This window comes from Anomaloglossus baeobatrachus, chromosome 8, assembly GCF_048569485.1.
Source record: "Anomaloglossus baeobatrachus isolate aAnoBae1 chromosome 8, aAnoBae1.hap1, whole genome shotgun sequence".
Lineage (NCBI taxonomy): Eukaryota > Metazoa > Chordata > Amphibia > Anura > Aromobatidae > Anomaloglossus > Anomaloglossus baeobatrachus.
This window is the reverse complement of record NC_134360.1, coordinates 197,052,206-197,069,663: the sequence shown is the minus strand read 5'-3', so window position 1 is coordinate 197,069,663 and position 17,458 is coordinate 197,052,206. Positions and strand designations below refer to the sequence as shown.

Below are 17,458 nucleotides of genomic sequence, written 5' to 3'. Positions count from 1 at the left end.
GATGCCGGATGGCACGGGTGTACTCACTCAGCAAGAAAGGTACAAAGTCCTCGGTAAACAAAACGGCTGGATGGACGGTGCAGCCGGCTGCAGTGTCTCTCCCCAGACAGGTGATGGTGGCTATGGGGAGATAAGGTATGCACACCAGTGACTATGTAAGGCAGGGGTGGGGAACCTCCGGCCCGCGGGCCGTATGCGGCCCCAATGACATTTAATGCGGCCCCCGGGCACATTCCAGGCTACCCCAGTGCTCGAGCGGCACTTGCGCTTTTGCCAGCCGCCGGCCCTTTAAAATCCCAGTGCGTTATGGGTAGATGCTAGAATGTACGGGCTATTTACAGATCCTGATTGCAGCCCGTACTAGAATGTACGGGCTCTTTTCAGGACCTGACTACAGCCCATACATTCTAGACTGAACCCGGGACTGTGCTCGCATGCTGAGGGTTTACCTTGAGGGCGGGGTAAACAGCGCGCTGTGCTCCAGTCACAGCAGAAGAAGTGCAGCAGATGCCTTCCTGCTGTACATGCCTCCCGGACCTGTGCTATGTGACTCCTCCTCCTCCCCTTGTACTGTGAGTATGCAACCCATCGCTGCCCCCCCCATCCAGTGCTGTGTACCCCCTAGTACTGTGTGTAGCCCCAAGTGCTGTGTACCCCCCAGTACTGTGTGTAACCCCTCAGTGCTGTGTAATCTGTGCAGCCTCCTAGTGCTGTCAGTGCTGCCACATCGTGCTCTCCCTGCACCTAATGCTCTCCATGCTGCCTTTTAGTGCTGTCACTGTCAGTGCTCTTTGTGCTGCCACCTAGTGTTCTTTGTGCTGCCACCTAGTGCTCTTTGTGCTGCCACCTAGTGCTCTTTGTGCTGCCACCTAGTGCTCTTTGTGCTGCCACCTAGTGCTCTCTGTGCTTCCACCTAGTGCTCTCTGTGCTGCCACCTAGTGCTCTCTGTGCTGCCACCTAGTGCTCTCTGTGCTGTCACTGTCAGTGCTCTTTGTGCTGCCACCTAGTGCTCTTTGTGCTGCCACCTAGTGCTCCCTGTGCTGCCACCTAGTGCTCCCTGTGCTGCCACCTAGGGCTCCCTGTGCTGCCACCTAGCGCTCCCTGTGCTGCCACCTAGCGCTCCCTGTGCTGCCGCCTAGCGCTCCCTGTGCTGCCGCCTAGCGCTCCCTGTGCTGCCGCCTAGCGCTCTCTGTGATGCCGCCTAGCGCTCCCTGTGCTGCCACCTAGTGCTCCCTGTGCTGCCACCTAGTGCTCCCTGTGCTGCCGCCTAGCGCTCTCTGTGCTGCCGCTTAGCGCCCTCTGTGCTGCCGCCTAGCGCTCTCTGTGCTGCCCGTTGTGCCGCCTAGTGCTGTCCGTTGTGCCGCCTAGTGCAGTCCATTGTGCCGCCTAGTGCTGTCCGTTGTGCCGCCTAGTGCTGTCCGTTGTGCCGCCGCCTAGTGCTGTCTGTGCCCGCCACTAGTGCTGTCCATGCTTAGCATCTCCTGTGATCTATACGCTCCTCCTGTGATGTATACGCCCCAGCCTGTCCTGGGATGTATATGCCTCAATGTTTCCTGTGATGTATATGCGCCCCAGTGTCTTCTGTGATGTATATGCCCCAGCTTCTCCTGGGATGTGTATGCCCCCAGCCTCTCCAGACCAAGACAAACCTGGAAAAGCAGTTGCGAGAAACGAAATGATCAATATCACCGAACATCACAGCCGCTCCAGCCACCACATTAGGGGTGAGTTAATTAATTAATTGTTTGACCAAATATAGCCTGGTCGTTTTCAAGTTAATAATTTGGTGCGGCCCCCGAAGGTTGGTAGAAAATTCCAAATGGCCCCCGGCAGTAAAAAGGTTCCCCACCTCTGATGTAAGGGGAATACATGAAATAGCAGAAACTGCTGTGTGAATACTGACTTGAAAAATCCAATAGCTATATGTAAGAGTGAAAATGTGAAAAATAAAATCTGCATTACTGCCATGAACATATGAATCAAGAGAAATTTAGCTACTGAATTGATCAATGCAATAGAGCCCCAACACTACGCCAAAGTATTTCTCTACGTTGGTGTCGCGGGCGGAGGAGGGGACGCCGCGCTCTCCCACTGCTCGGGTCTGGCTGCCGCTGCGGCTGGTGCGGCCTGCTGCTGCTGCTCGGTGGCTCGAGCGATGGCCCGGATCCCGGGGACTCGAGCGGTGCTCCTCGCCCGTGAGTGAAAGGGGATTGGTTTTTGGGATAGTTTATTGTCCGTGACGCCACCCACGGTTGTGGTGATTTGTTGACACCACCGCTGCTCTGTATGGGGATCCCGGTGGTGATGGTATGGAGCAGCTAGATGTTATTCCTCCCCTCCGTGGGTAGGGGGTAGTTGTCCCGGGGCCCAGTGATGAGGTGGGTGATGCAGGGCTTGGTGGGGTGCAGGGACGCGGGGGCTGCACTGTGGTACTCACTCAGCCTGAGACGATGACACAGTTCTCGGTAAAACACACGGCTGGAAAGACGGTTCCCACGGACGGCTGCACTTGTTTTCCCCAGTAGTTGACGGTGACGGTCCCTTTTTCCTGCACCTAAGATGATGATGGTTGCGATGGGTTCCCACCGGTAACCCGCTCCCCGGCTTGGATATGGGCCGGAGGAGCCCTACTTTGCCCGCAGGCGCTGGCCCTGAGAAACTGGTGCCCTGGCGGTGGCGGTGTTTCTCTGTAACGGTTGGACTGTTGCCTTCAATCGGGACTTGCTTGTTGGGAGACCCAGAGGTCCCCTTCACTAACGGATTTGGCAAATTCACGGCGACTCCTAGCCTTGCCGGGATTCGAAAGGCCCCTGCCACTGGTGCTGACTGCTTTTCGTATACCGCTCCGGTACCACCGGGCCACCACCCATCCGTGGTCCTTCCAGCAACCTCCAAGCAGTCACCCCTGCAGACAGTCACCGCCGTCTGCTGACCTTGCTGTCTCTCAGTCCGGGGCACACACCCGGACCAGCTTCAGGCTGTACTAACTGTCACTTTCCCTTTACTTCAGCTTCTCTCTTTAGATCCTCTACCACTTCCTTCTTCTTTCACTTCCCTAACTTCACTGCCTGGTTCTCCCGCCTCCAGGGCTGTGAACTCCTCGGTGGGCGGAGCCAACCGCCTGGCCCACCCCCTGGTGTGGACATCAGCCCCTGGAGGAAGGCAACAAGGATTTTAGGTTAGCCTTGGTGTTCCTAACTGGGGTGTAGGGTGTGGTGGTGTTATGACCTGTGACCCCTGGCTTGCCCAAGGCGTCACATTCCCCCTTAGCAAAATGCAGACCGTCCGCGGGCTGCCCGTCCAACACCGGTTTTATTTTCTGAAAAATATATAAAAGGTAAACATAATACAACTTATGACATCATCCCACATCGGGAGGTTCAGTTCTTAAATGTTGCAAACATTTTTAACGGTTGCGGCTGCCGCTCTCTCCCACCCAAGTAACCTGGCCCTGATGCTGCCCCTAAAACCCAGGCAGCACCCCTTGACACCAGTCCTGCACCAAGTTACCCGAGCGGGATCTGTCCTTCCCCTCCAGAGGGTAGCCACCGGTTCCTGTGGTGGCTGGGCCCCAGCCTGCTCCACTGCGGGCCCTCCCTCCAACCTGCCTCTCCGGAGGCGGTTACGGTCAGCTGTAACAACATCATTTTTATTTACAACCCACTTAACGTTTGTGGTTGCCCTGCAAGTTCACGGGCTTGTCCATAGGAGTTCCTATGTAAATTTTTCAAACAGTCCCCACGGGGACAACGGTGTCGGCAACGGCCGGTTTTCAAATCACGGTAGATAATCTGGTTACTCCATCAGTTGATCACTTTCAATTTTCTCTTTCAAAACTTTTTCAAACTGTAAACATACTCAGACTGGTGGTCCCAACGGGGACGGTGCAACGGTGTTCCGCTGCCATTATTCAGAGTCCTCACCATCACCTGAGGGAGGGGGCGCGGCGCTCACACGGGACTCCTGGCTGCCCCTTAACTTAGCATCCAGCGCGAACCACCCCCTCTCCCCACAGTGTCGGGTGTACTGCACGATGTCGCCCGGCATCAGGTTACGACCGGGATGCTCCTCAGGCAGGTGGGCATTCACATCCCGCCGGGCTATAAACACTTCGGCCTCCAGGCCCGGTTCATATATAAACCCATAGCCCCGGCGGACATCAAACCGCCTCACCTGCCCTTCGTACAGCGGGCCCCGGACACGGAAAGTTGCCTGACGGAGGCTCTCTTTTTCCCGGATTGCACGGGCCACCAACTCCGCCTTCTTTCTTTCCCATTCACCGATTTCCAGGCCCAACGGTACCGGCTCCCTGTCCCAATACGGTGCTGCTGCGAGCTCCGGCGCACGGGTCGGGCCCCGCGAGACCTGTTGGACATTGCCCACTACTGGTACTCTGGGCGTCAGGTCCCGCGGTGACTTGGCCTTAGACGCTGCCTTGCATCGGCAACCCGGCGCAACCTCAGCCGAGGTGTGGGGGATGGGCACAGGGGCTTTCTGCGGTTGGGCCTTCGGCACGGAGCGGGTCATCGGCTCCGGCTCGGGGACTTTCTCGGGGGACGCCTCCGTTTCGGTTTTCAGGGCTTTCCAGGGCAGCACCTCTGGTCGACTACGGGCTCCGGCTGCAGGTCGGTCCGCCTGGGCGGACATGCTGGGTGTCGCTACCGGTTGCGGTGGTAGCGGGCCTAGTGGCGGGGTCACGGCTTCCGGGACGGGTGGCGAAGGAGGCAGCAGGGGGAGAGGGTTTGGAGCGGGTCCCGTAGCCACGATGACCGGCCCTTTGAGGGCATCGGGGCGTGGGTCACTCACCCTCCCTTTCTCTGCTTCCTCCTCGCGTCTCCGCACGGTCGCTATGACGTCCGCCATGTCGGTCTCCCACTCCTCCATGAGGAGCTTCATCTTGACCTGCAGCCTTTGGTAGAGCTGCGCGGTCCGGATCTCCACCCACGCCGCGGTTCCAGGCGCGGGGGCTACGGTGCTGCGGGACGGCATGAACATGTTGCTGGCAGCCTCTCCCAGGAACAAGATGGCTGCAGGGTCCTGGCGTCCCTGCTTTTATAGCCGCGCTCACATGCAGCTAGCCGCCATTCCGTCTCCCTCAGCCTCTTTTCGGCCCCTCCTCTATCAGGGCGGGGTTTTGGCCTTCGCGCCTCTACTACTCGAGAAGACGCTCGAGCGGGAACTTTTCGCGCCAAAGATGGCGACTTCTGAAATTTTCCAGCCGGATACCTCCGGTGGTCACAAGGCGCACCTCTACCCAACGGCAGAGCGGTAAGATCCTGTTCGTGACGCCAAGTTGTCGCGGGCGGAGGAGGGGACGCCGCGCTCTCCCACTGCTCGGGTCCGGCTGCCGCTGCGGCTGCTGCGGCCTGCTGCTGCTGCTGCTCGGTGGCTGGAGCGATGGGCCGGATCCCGGGGACTCGAGCGGCGCTCCTCGCCCATGAGTGAAAGGGGATTTGTTTTTGGGATAGTTTATTGTTCGTGACGCCACCCACGGTTGTGGTGATTTGTTGACACCACCGATGCTCTGTATGGGGATCCCGGGGGTGATGGTATGGAGCAGCTAGATGTTATTCCTCCCCTCCGTGGGTAGGGGGTAGTTGTCCCGGGGCCCAGTGATGAGGTGGGTGATGCAGGGCTTGGTGGGGTGCAGGGACGCGGGGGCAGCGCTGTGCCTTGCGGCACTGTGGTACTCACTCAGCCTGAGACGATGACACAGTTCTCGGTAAAACACACGGCTGGAAAGACGGTTCCCACGGATGGCTGCACTTGCTTTCCCCAGTAGTTGACGGTGACGGTCCCTTTTTCCTGCACCTAAGATGATGATGGTTGCGATGGGTTCCCACCGGTAACCCGCTCCCCGGCTTGGATATGGGCCAGAGGAGCCCTACTTTGCCCGCAGGCGCTGGCCCTGAGAAACTGGTGCCCTGGCGGTGGCGGTGTTTCTCTGTAACGGTTGGACTGTTGCCTTCAATCGGGACTTGCTTGTTGGGAGACCCAGAGGTCCCCTTCACTAACGGATTTGGCAAATTCACGGCGACTCCTAGCCTTGCCGGGATCCGAAAGGCCCCTGCCACTGGTGCTGACTGCTTTTCGTATACCGCTCCGGTACCGTCGGGCCACCACCCGTCCGCGGTCCTTCCAGCAACCTCCAAGCAGTCACCCCTGCAGACAGTCACCGCCGTCTGCTGACCTTGCTGTCTCTCAGTCCGGGGCACACACCCGGACCAGCTTCAGGCTGTACTAACTGTCACTTTCCCTTTACTTCAGCTTCTCTCTTTAGCTCCTCTACCACTTCCTTCTTCTTTCACTTCCCTAACTTCACTGCCTGGTTCTCCCGCCTCCAGGGCTGTGAACTCCTCGGTGGGCGGAGCCAACCGCCTGGCCCACCCCCTGGTATGGACATCAGCCCCTGGAGGAAGGCAACAAGGATTTTAGGTTAGCCTTGGTGTTCCTAACTGGGGTGTAGGGTGTGGTGGTGTTATGACCTGTGACCCCTGGCTTGCCCAGGGCGTCACATTGGGGTCCCTAGCTTGTGTGTGTCCTCTCATGCAGTTAAAAAACTTACCGTGTATGGGAAGCTGAGACCCAGGCTATTTATGCGTATGATGTGGATTGGCAATAGGTGTGGTTGGGGAGGGTTCACAAACGAAAAACTACTAACAACTGCATGAGAGGACACACAAGCTAGAGACCCCAACGTAAATACTTTGGCGTAGTGTTGGGGCTCTATTGCATTGATCAATTCAATAGCTAAATTTCTCTTGATTCATATGTTCATGGCAGTAATGCAGATTTTCATTTTTCACATTTTCACTCTTACATATAGCTATTGGATTTTTCAAGTCAGTATTCACACAGCAGTTTCTGCTATTTCATGTATTCCCCTTACATAGTCACTGGTGTGCATACCTTATCTCCCCATAGTGATGTTTTTTTAGGTTTTTGCACCCAGTTCAGACTTAGAATGGTGTTCCAAACGTTATTCCTTATTTATTAGGTGATGGTGGCTGTTTTTCCCTGCACCTTGATGTTCTCTTTCTGACTACTATGGATTCCCAACGGTAGTCCGCTTACCGGAGGAGCCCGTTTGTCCGCAGACGCTGGTCCTTGGGTCTCTAGCCTTAGGCGGTAGCTGTATACCCTCACGGTGTGGGCGGTTGCCTTCAATCGGGACTTTTGCTGTTGTGAAACCCCTGGGGTTCCAGTCACATTTGGATCTGACTATTGTCGGCGGCTCCAAGCCTAGTCGGGGTCTGATGGCCCTGCCTGTGTGTGCTGGCTTCACTTCGCTCCCCGGTCGGTACCGGCGGGCCGTCGCCCGTCCCCGGTCCTACAGTTCCGCGTTGCTCCACCACTCTGCGGCCTTGCTGTCAGTGCCTGGGCCACAAACCCAGACACCCAAGTGCTTGCTCCTCTCACTTCAACTCCTCACTTCCAACTGTTCTGACACTTTTCCCACCTCCAGGCCTGTGAACTCCTCGGTGGGTGGAGCCAACCGCTTGACTCTGCCCCACCTGATGTGGACATCAGACACTGGAGGGAGGCAACAAGGATTTTTGTTTGGCTGTTGTCCCTGTCTGATGGGGGTGGGGGGTGTTTGTATGTTATCTGTGACGACCTGGCTAGGCCAGGGCGCCACAGAACCCCTGTAGCGGGACGCACAGACAGGTGAGAACGCTGTTGTCCTTGCCGGGGGAGGTGAGCAAGAGCCTGCGAGCATGCAGGCCTGGGCGGTAAAGCCACTATTCCATAGGGTTGCAGCCTGGAGTTACTGCGGTGGAAAAAGTTGGGGGAAATAGTCAAGCGGCTGAGTCCAAACCAGGAAGGACATATATTTAGATAAGTAAGAACGCAAGGATGAAGTCAGATGGATAGCTGGAGGGAAGACCAGGAGGGCAAAATCTGAGTCAAAATCATCAGGAAGGAGAATGGTTAATTCAGATATAATGTAAATGAGGTTGAATAACAGGGATAAACAACAAGCGACAACTGCTAATGTCTGATTTGCATATTGCATGGTGCATTTTGATAGATGGCCAAACTTTGGTAATTGGTTCTACTAATTGGCTCAGCCAAAGGCCAGTCCACAATCAAAGAGAGATAAGTTGGCACTACTATACGTTGTCAGTTAGCATAGGCTATATCCACAGGTATCTGCATTATTAGAGGGGGGAGCTCTGTGCTCATGAGTAAGATACAGCAATATCCTTCATGAACAGGAATATTCATGGAACATAATGGTGCAGTGGTGCTTTTTAATGGAAGCAAAAGTTACTGGATCAAGGAAAGGTGTGTCTAACATCTAACATTTGATATTTTCCAAGGTTCAAGAAGAGGATTTGACTTCACATTTTAGGAGAGTAGTTTTTTTGAATAGCGTGACCTGAAGTGCAATAGTATACACCGAAAAATCCACCAATATTTTGGCACATATTTTGGGCAAAAAAAGCAAACCAACTAATAGGGGATGGGTAGGGTAGTGCTGAGTGAGAATTAAGATGCTTGAATGCTCGGTACTCAATCCAAGTAGCTAAATTACTGATAATAATGGAAGAGATTGGGAAACTTGAGCATTTTTCCAGAAGAGCCTTATAGGAAAATGCTCGAGTTTCCCATTGACTTCCATTATACTTGGTAATCAAGCAGAGACTGTCCCAGTGTCCGACCTGCTCATTTCAAGTAGCGAGCATCTTAGTGCTCACTCATCACCAGTGGTGTGTGGAGATGAAAAAAATAATTCAAGTAGAATTCAATTCTACGTGAATTTTCAAAAAAATCTGCATTTCGCCAAACTGCAGATTTTTTTGTAATTAGCTGCCGCACAGATTAAGCATAATGGTTGTAGATTTTTTTTTTTTTTTGGCTGAACCATGAAGGCTGGCAAAATGTTAAAAATAAAAAAAAATTTTTATACTCAACGCTCATCTCTCTGGTCCCTCCATTCCTCACTGCCACTCATGTGGTATTGGTGAGTTTACACACACGGCATTTCTGGGGTGGTGCTCAAGTAGGGTCTAAAACCGTCTCAAGTAGATGTAGAAACTTGGCACTCAAGATCAATGTGAATAGTGTTTTTTATTGAAAAGAACTTGTAGGACCAACACAAGCACAGATGTTTCGGTCAAAGACCTTCATCAGTATGTATGCAGAGGGTCCTCAGAAGGTATAGCAACTTGGAAACTGACGTAGTCAGGTATGACACGGTGTTCACCGCTATGTGGCAATGGACACTGTATCATACCTGACTACGTCAGTTGCCAAGTTGCTATACCTTCTGAGGACTTCCTGCACGCACACTGATGAAGGTCTTTGACCGAAACGTCTGTGCTTGTTCTGGTCCTACAATTTCTTCTCAATAAAAGACCACTATTCACATTTATCTTGAGTGACAATTTCTACATCTACCCATGCGGTTTTGGTTACATCTTTAGATTGACATCACTCACACTAAAATACTGGGAGGGTTCTGCAAAAGTGCACTAGAGGTCATGGCACTTTGACCTTGCACATGCATGCGCAGAACTCATCCAAGTCCCATCCAATATATTGGATGTTCCTAGTTTTATTACATAAGGGAAGTTTTCCTTTTATTGCGACATGCAATTTTCTTGGTGTCACTTGCTGGAATTTTGTTCTATTAAACAATGGCGTTACATTTCAGTGAAATCATAATCTGATTCATCATATGAAATATTTATGAGTCACAAGGTGAACAAGCCTCCTAGTATTGTTGTTAGATTTCTTTTATGCTCAAGATACCTATACCTGTTAGAGAGTGTAAAATAAACCGGCACAGTGATTGCCACGAGGCGTGTTCATGTTTTCCTCTGGGCAATCCGGCTGACACATTCTACTCCAAGCAAAAGAACAAGAAAAATAAAACATATGTATTGTAGGGCATTTTTTGCTAAGGCTGCGGTACAGGTCAAGGAGTTTCTTTGGCATTGATCCGAGTAGGTGCTCACAACCTCCATAAAATGCAAATCATTGTTCAAAAATATTGGTCACAACGATTTTTTTTTCAAAAGGGGAAAGAAAAAGAATTGAATGTAACTTATAGAAATGGTCGAAATACAGTATATATAAAAAGTAAGTACACCCCTCACACTTTTGTAAGTATTTGATTATATCTTTCATAGGACAAAACAGAAGAATTGACACTATGATACAATGTAATGTAGTCAGTACGCAGCTTGTATAACAGTGTAAATTTGGTGTGAACTCTAAATAAGTCAACACACAGCTATTAATGTCTAAACCGCTAACAACAAAAGTGAGTACACCCCGAAATGAAAATAGCCAAATTATGCACAATTAGCCACTTTTCTGGTGGATAATCCATCATCAGGAATTACATGTACTGTACAGAGTAACTACTTTGGGTAATTTCCTGTCTCCGAGTTTTTTCACAGCAAGGTATAGGTCATAATATTTTTATCTTGGGTTTTGTTTTTTTTAATGGCCAGTGTGAACACGGACTTAGAATTTGCATGTATCATGACATCAGTGACATGACATGACATGACATCACTCATGACATCGGGTGGATTACATTCTACCTGCAGGGGTGTTTTGGAGGTTAATAAATTGGGGAAAGAGGGTGGGTTTTTTTATTATTTAAAATAAAGAATTTTTGAGTGTTTGTGCTTTTTTTTTTCCCTTTTTACTTCCAGGGTTGGTAATGCAGGGACCTCATAGACAACTCTCCATTACCAATTTTTGACAAATCACAGCTAACAACAATCCTATATATTACCCCGATTGCCATCACACCAGGGCATTCAGGATGAGCCGGGAAAAGCTCCACAATTGACACATGTAACACAATTGACACATGTAATGGATGCGCCAATTATAGGGTGGCTGTCAGCTGATACTTTTAAGCTGGGGAGGGCCCAATAATCATAACCTTCCCAGCCTGAGAATGCAAGTCCCCAGCTGTCTGCTTTATCTGGTTATCAAAAAACAGCAGGAGCATTTAAAAAAAAAAATGTTGTGGGGGAGTCTCTATTTTTGATAACCAGCCAAAATAAAATACACACCTGGGGCCTGCAGTCCACAACTGTCTACTTTACCTGCGCTGGTTATCACAAATAGGTGGGGACCGCACATCAAAGTGGTGTAATACTCTGACAACATTGTTCCCACAAGTGACCTGTGTTTTAGAGACGCATCCAGACATCTTCCCCATGCTGTTCCCATTCAATTTCAGTACTTTTACATCCATTTCAAGATTTTTAAAGCCACGCCAGACATCCTGGGAGGGTCTGCAGGAAAATTATTTGAGTTTCCCATTAAAGGGTGCTTTATATGCTGCGACATCGCTAACGATATATTGTCGGGGTCACGTCGTTAGTGACGCACATCCGGCGTCGTTAGCGACATCGCAGCGTGTGACACCAAGGAGCGACGATCAACGATCACAAAAATGTCAAAAATCGTTGATCGTTGACATGTTGCTCCTTTTCATAATATCGTTGGTGCGGCATGCTGCTGGTTGTTCCTCATTTCTGCGGCATCACATTGCTATGTGTGACGCCGCAGGAATGACAAACATCTCCTTACCTGCGTCCACAGGCAATGAAGAAGGAAGGAGGTGGGCGTCATGTTCCGGCCGCTCATCTCCGCCCCTCCTCTGCTATTGGACGGCTGCTGTGTGACGTCGCTGTGACCCCGCACAAACCGCCCCCTTAGAAAGGAGGCGGTTCGCCGGCCATAGCGACTTTGCAGTGAAGGTAAGTCCGTGCGACGGGTGTAAGCGATGTTGTGCGCCAAGGGCAGCGATTTGCCCATGACGCACAACCGACGGGGGCGGGTACGCTCGCTAGTGATATCGGTACCAATATTGCAGCGTGAAAAGTGCCCTTAACTTGCATTAGATTCATTATTCATGACGAATACACAAATAGTACGAAATATTCAAGATGAATAATCCACACCTGAATATTTTAGTATTTGCTAAGTATTACACATGTTCATTAAAATACATAGGGAGTATAATACGCAAATTCAAGAAAAGAATTGCAGAACACATCACTGATGCGATTCCAAATTCACTGAAAATCAAAAGCTTCCGCAGGTTTATCACAACTTTTTTTGAAAAGCATCATCAGGGTTACTCAAAATACAGGGAACTGAAAGAGTTAATCGCCGAGAGGTGGAAATTGTAGTTTAATACTAGAACTACTGAGGTAGTCATTTTGACTACTTCGCACTATGTATTTCTATATAGGTGTCACAAGTCCAGTAGTTCTAGTGTTAAAGGGAACTTGTTGTGTCATTTTTTTTATATTAAACCGGTCCTACTGTGTTTGACATGGTGCATTGTGCATCAATAACATGTTTTTTTAAAGAAATTAAATGTATTTGTCTTAATAAAAGACTTTATATACTTAGATGAAAGCAGTTAATACTTTACGGTTCAGTCATATCAGTCATAGGGCTGGCACTTTTGCTGGGAGCAGTCAGTGTCAATCAAGCTTAGAAATTATTATTTTCAGAACTTGGTAACGCCCCCTGCATTGTAATACATTATATCACAGGTCCTTCACAAAACACTTCTCTGCTGAGCTCCACCCATTACAGTCACATGATCATGACATCAGCACGGGTCTTGCACACCACTTTTAACAATGCTGAGCTCAACTCCCATTACATACCCATTACAGTCACATGATCATGACATCACAGAGATCCTGCACAGCATTTCTCCTCTACTGATCTCCAGAGCTCAGCATTGTTCAAAATGGTGTGCAGGACCTGTGTGATGTCACGATCATGTGACTTTAAAGGGAGGAGCTCAGCAAAGAAGTGTTTTGTGAAGGACCTGTGGTAATCAGCGGAAGAGAAGTGGTTGTGCAGGACCTGTGGCTGATGTCATGATCATGTGACTGTAGTGGGCAGAGCTCAGCAGAGAAGTGGTTGTGCAGGACCTGTGATATAATGAATTACAGTGCAAGGGGCGTTACCAAGTTTAAAAAATAATCATGTCTGAACCTGATTGAGAGTGACTGATCCCAGCAAAACCTCCGCCCCTATGACTGATACAACTGAACACTATGGTATTAACTGCTTTCACCTAAGTATATAAAGTATTTTATTAAGATAAATACATTGATTTTTTTTGCTTTTAAAACCATATTAGTGATGCACATTGCATCATATAAAATACATTAGGGATAGTTTAATACAAAAAAAACAACACAACAGGTTCCCTTTAAACTGCTCTTAGCTTGCAACGCATACTGGATTCAGTCCCTGGACACCCGCTTCCCTAAAGGTCTGAACTTTAATACTGATTTAATGTATTTATATTAACTAATGATAAATATTTTGGGAGGGGGGCACTAATTCAGTCATGGACAAAATTGTTGGCACCCCAGAAATTGTTCCAGGAAAAGACATATTTCTTCCAGAAATTTTTTTCAGTTACACGTTTTGTTCTACACATGTTTATTACCTTTGTATGTATTGGAACAACACAAAAAAAAAACTGAAAAGGGGCATATTGGAGGAAATTTCACACAAAACTCCAAAAGTGGGCAAGACAAAAATTGTTGGCACCCTCATCTTAATATTTGGTTGCACACCTTTTGGAATAACTATAGGAAAAAATCCAGAGAGCTTGATAGAAAAAAAAATATTTAAAAACTTGTTTTAAAATTACATACACGAGGGCACAGTGGCAAAGAAAAAGCCATATCTGAGACTGGCTAATAAAAGGAAAAGATTATTATGGGCAAAAAAACACAGACATTGGACAGAGGAAGATTGGCAAAAAGTGTTATGGACAGACGAATAGAAGTTTGAGGTGTTTGGATCACTCAGAAGAACATTTGTGAAATGCAGAATTACTGAAAAGATGCTGGAAGAGTGCCTGACACCATCTGTCAAGCATGGTGGAGGTAGTGTGATGGTCTGGGGTTGCTTTAGGGTATGTGCGCACGTTGCCTTTTACCTGCTTTTTACCTGCTTTTTTGCTGCTTTTTCTTCTGCGCTGTTTAATGCCAAAATGGATGTGTTCTTCTATTCAAGCAAAGTCTATGGGAATTTGGGTTTCTTGTTCACACTATGTTGTTCAAAATGCTGCCTTTTTGTGGCAGAACTTTGGTCAAAAACTCAGCTTTTCAAAGAAGCAACATGTCAATTGTTTTTGCCATTTGGGTTTTGCACTGCAAAGCTGAGTTTTTGACCAAAGTTCTGCCACAAAAAGGCAGCATTTTGAACAACATAGTGTGAACAAGAAACCCAAATTCCCATAGACTTTGCTTGAATAGAAGAACACATCCATTTTGGCATTAAACAGCGCAGAAGAAAAAGCAGCAAAAAAGCAGGTAAAAAGCAGGTAAAAAGCAACGTGCGCACATACCCTAAGTGCTGGTAAATTGGGAAATTTGTACAATGTAAAATGTATTTTGAATAAGGAAGGCTATCACTCCATTTTGCAATGCCATAGCCTGTGGACAGCGCTTGATTGGAGCCAATTTCATCCTACAACAGGACAATGACCCAAAGCACACCTCCATATTATCCATGAACTATTTAGGGAAGAAGCAGACAGCTGGTATTCTATCTGTAATGGAGTGGCCAGCCCAGTCACCAGAGCTCAACCCTATTGAGCTGTTGTGGGAGCAGCTTGACCATATGGTACGCAAAAAGTGCCCATCAATCCAATCTAACTTGTGGGAGAGGGGAAGCATGGGATGAAATATCTCCAGATTACCTCCGCAAATTACCAGCTAGAATGCCAAAGGTCTGCAAAGCTGGAATTGCTGCAAAGGAGCATTCTGTGCCGAAAGCAAAGTCTGAAGGAGAAAATCATTATTTCAAGTAAAAATCATTATTTCTAACCTTGTCAATGTCTGGACGATATTTTCTCTTCATTATGCAACTCACTTGATAAATAAAAGTATGATTTTTCATGGAAAAGACAAAATTGTCTGGGTGACCCCAAACTTTTGAATTGTAGTCTATGCCTAAATATAATGCGTGATAATGCATGTCTGTGTAGAGTCATTGACTCTACGGCACATAGTGGGAGTAAATGAAATTTATTTAGACCGATGCCAAAAAAATAAATGAAAGAAATTGCATTTCACTTATACCAACAGTTATGCTGGGCCATTTCTTCGGCTTTGCTTTAATGTTTTATACGTTGTACCTCCAGGGTGTGGCTCCCTTTTTTTGGGCTGTGCATTTTGTATATATAGCTTTCCATGACCAAGTGTGAAAAAGTTAGGTCTAGGTCCTGCCCTATTTTAAGACCGGCTGGCACTTAGCAAGACGAATGACAGCAGATAGGGACCAACCTGATTGGGTACACCTTGTTGTGGTGGGATTTGCTTTTGATCCAAATATGGATGGCAATCACATCGCAATGCATGGACTGGCTAGTGACTCTCCTGATTTGAGAGTCACCGGTCAGTTCGAGCATTACGATGTGATCATCATCCGTGTTATTTGGTCACGTGATTGAGCCCTAATTGTGTCAAGACACATCCAATCTACCCTTTCATAGCCATCTTTGTACTCTAGTATAGCTCAGGTGGTTTGCTACTTACAAACAGAGCTTAATTGCTCTCATACACAGACTTTTTTTACTGTAGGTTTTGTCTGTTAACGGCCACAGTGTGAATGTGCACCATCACATTGCACGTATACCAACAGGTGTGCCTCGTCAGTTCTTCGATTTTACAATTAACCTAATGACAAGGTGGATCTAGCTCTGTCTCCTATGCCATCACAATGACTGAGAGACACTTTCTTATCTGCCTTTCCTGGAACTAAATAAATGGGCCATGGGCCTGTGTTGGTGGTGATGGAATCTCAAGGATGGAAATTAAAAAAGGCAAGATAGCATATTTGATTGTCTTTTTATACAATTTCAAAAAGGGAGTGAGAAAATGGAGACTGTCCAAGAAGCCGTGCTGTGGGCTCTTTGAAGGGACAAGCTGAAATGAGACAGGGTATCAGCCCCTAGGCCACCCAGACTTTAAGGGTCAGTGGTAAACTGAGAGACTGCTTGGATCCTTTTTTATAAGGAGCAGTAAAGTGTATTGCCCAGGAGCTTAGCAGCTGCATAGAATATGGAAACTGCTGCAAGCAAAAGTACCATATTTTCCGGCATATAAGACGACTTTTTAACCCCTAAAAATCTTCTCAAAAGTCGGGGGTTGTCTTATATGGTGGTGCACGGTGCCGCCATTGTTTTACTGCAGTTGTTTACATACAATAAAACATATTCTGACCTCTCCTTTGTTCCCGCAGTGCCTCCAGCTGCTTCTTGCAGGCCGCAGGCACACAGAACCCTCCATGATAGCATGCAGTGCACGGAGCGGCTGCTGAAGGTTGTCGTCATGGCTTTACTGCAGTTGAATGCTTTATGGCGCCACAAAGCATTCAACTGCAGTAAAGCGCTAACAGCAGCGGTGGCCCCGTACATGATCATGGAGGGGGCAATGTGCCTGCGGTCCACAAGAAGCACTCCTCCATGATCGTGTCCAATACACAGGGCCGCCGCTGCTGTCAGCGCTTTACAGTAGTTGAATGCTTTGTGGCACCATAAAGCATTCAACTGCAGTAAAGCCAAAACGACATCCTGCAGTGGCTGGTCCGTGCACCGGACGCTATCACGGAGGGATCTGTGTGCCTGCGGACTGCAAGAAACAGCTTGAGGCGTAGCGGGAATGGAGGAGAGGTGAGAATATCTTTTATTGTGTGTAGACAACGGCATAATAGAGGACAAGAAGGGGACCAGTAGGAGGACATAACTAAACAATGGGGAAATTACTAAACAATGGGCTTATGTACCACCCCGGGGCTCGGCCGGCTGCCGAGCTGCTCGGATCCGGGCTTGTCGGTGGGTGGCTCGAGCTCCTCCCGGACTCGGGGGTCACGTCACTCTGAAGGGATGCTGGCGCTACGTGAGGGGTGGTGTTCAGTGGGGAGGTTCACAGCCGAGGCCGCGATTGTCTATCCCCCTCGTTGGGCTGTTGCCTTCAGTCGGGACTTGGGTGGGAAAGAACTTAAGGTCCAGACCCCAATCAGTGAATTCGACTCAGTCCAGTGGCTTCTGGGCCTCGTACTGGGTCTGAGTACCCCTCCTGGTGCTCTGGTTTCCATTCAGTTTCCCGGTTCGGTACCGGTGAGCCACTACCCTGTCCCGGTCCCTGACGGGTCCACCGGCTGTCTTCCCAGCTCCTGCAGGCAGCCACCACCGTCTGCCTCCTGGCCACAGGGTATCCGGGCTCCTACCCAGATCCCTGAGAGATGTTACTCCTTTCCAACTACTCTCCTTCACCTCCAAAACTGATCTGTGTGTTTTTCCCGCCTCAGGCTATCCGAACTCCTCGGTGGGCGTGGCCAACCGCCTGGCTCTGCCCCCGGGTGTGAATGTCAAGACCTGAGAGGGGTGACTCAGGGTTTTTAAGTTGGCTGCTGATACCTTTTTAAGGGTAGG

The 17,458-nt window shown here is 49.0% G+C and overlaps 1 protein-coding gene across 2 annotated transcripts in view; it reads left to right on the top strand.

Moving 5' to 3' along the window:
* The first annotated feature begins 1,565 nt into the window (after positions 1-1,565).
* The window catches only part of PLPPR4 (phospholipid phosphatase related 4), a 196,080-nt gene continuing 180,187 nt past the window's right edge, over positions 1,566-17,458 (top strand). For both annotated transcript variants that reach the window (XM_075320075.1, XM_075320074.1), the window contains exon 1: positions 1,566-1,724. The gene's annotated coding sequence lies outside the window, so the exon portion shown is untranslated. The remainder of the gene's footprint in view (positions 1,725-17,458) is intronic.